Consider the following 1,184-nt stretch of genomic DNA (forward strand, 5'->3'; position numbering starts at 1 on the left):
TCCTAAATTGATCTTTGGTACAAAATCTACAATACAGTATCAAAGTTTCCACTGAATAAAATCTCCAATTACAAAGAGCTTGCTGACAATTCTTACTGACTTGTACATTACACATAGTGTCCTCTCCATTATCCACCAGAAAGAAGGGGAATGGGAATTGATGGCGAATCAGTGTCTCCAAATGTTGACCCTCCCATCTGGTACTGCAATCCCCTCATTGAAACAGAAAATAGGAGCAGTAGCAGGCCATTCGGCCCTTCGAGTCTGCACCGCCATTCAATATGATCATGGCTGATCCTCTATCTCAACACCATATTCCCGCTTTTTCCCCATACCCTTTGATGCCCTTTGTTTCTAGAAATCTAGCTATTTCCCTCTTGAATATATTCAGTGACTTGGCCTCCATAGCCTTTTGTGGTAGAGAATTCCACAGGTTCACCACCCTCTGAGTGAAAAAGTTTCTCCTCATCTCGGTCCTAAATTTCCTACCCCGTATCCTGAGACTGTGACTCTTTGTTCTAGATTTCCCAGCCAGGGGAAACATCCTCCCCGCATCCAGTCTATTCAACCCAATCAGAATCTTATACATTTCAGTGAGATCCCCTCTCATGTGAACACAGGTTTAGTCGACCCAATCTCTCCTCATACGACACTCCTGCCATCCCAGGAATCAGTCTGGTGTACCTTCGCTGCACTCCCTCTTTGGCAAATATATCCTTTCTTCGGTAAGGAGACCAAAACTGCACACAATACTCCAGGTGCGTTCTCACCAAGGCCCTGTATCCTTGCTCCTTTATTCAAATCCTCTTGCAATGAAGGCCAACATACCATTTGCCTTCCTAACTGCTTGCTGCACCTGCATGTTTGCTTTCAATGACTGGTGCACAAGGACACCCAGGTCCCTCTACATCGACACTTCCCAAGCCATCGCCATTTAAATAATACTTTGTCTTTATGTTTTTCCTACCAAAGTGGATAACTTCACATTTATCCACATTATACTGCATCTGCCATGTGTTTGCACACTCACTCAATCTATCTAAATCGCCTTGCAGCGTCTTTGCATCCTCCTCACAATTCACAATCCCACCTAGTTTTGTGTCGTCAGCAAACTTGAAAATATTACATTTGGTTCCCTCATCTGAATCATTTTTATATATATATTGTGAATAGCTGGGGCCCAA

This window comes from Pristiophorus japonicus, unplaced genomic scaffold, assembly GCF_044704955.1.
Source record: "Pristiophorus japonicus isolate sPriJap1 unplaced genomic scaffold, sPriJap1.hap1 HAP1_SCAFFOLD_29, whole genome shotgun sequence".
In the NCBI taxonomy this organism is placed as follows: Eukaryota; Metazoa; Chordata; class Chondrichthyes; family Pristiophoridae; genus Pristiophorus; species Pristiophorus japonicus.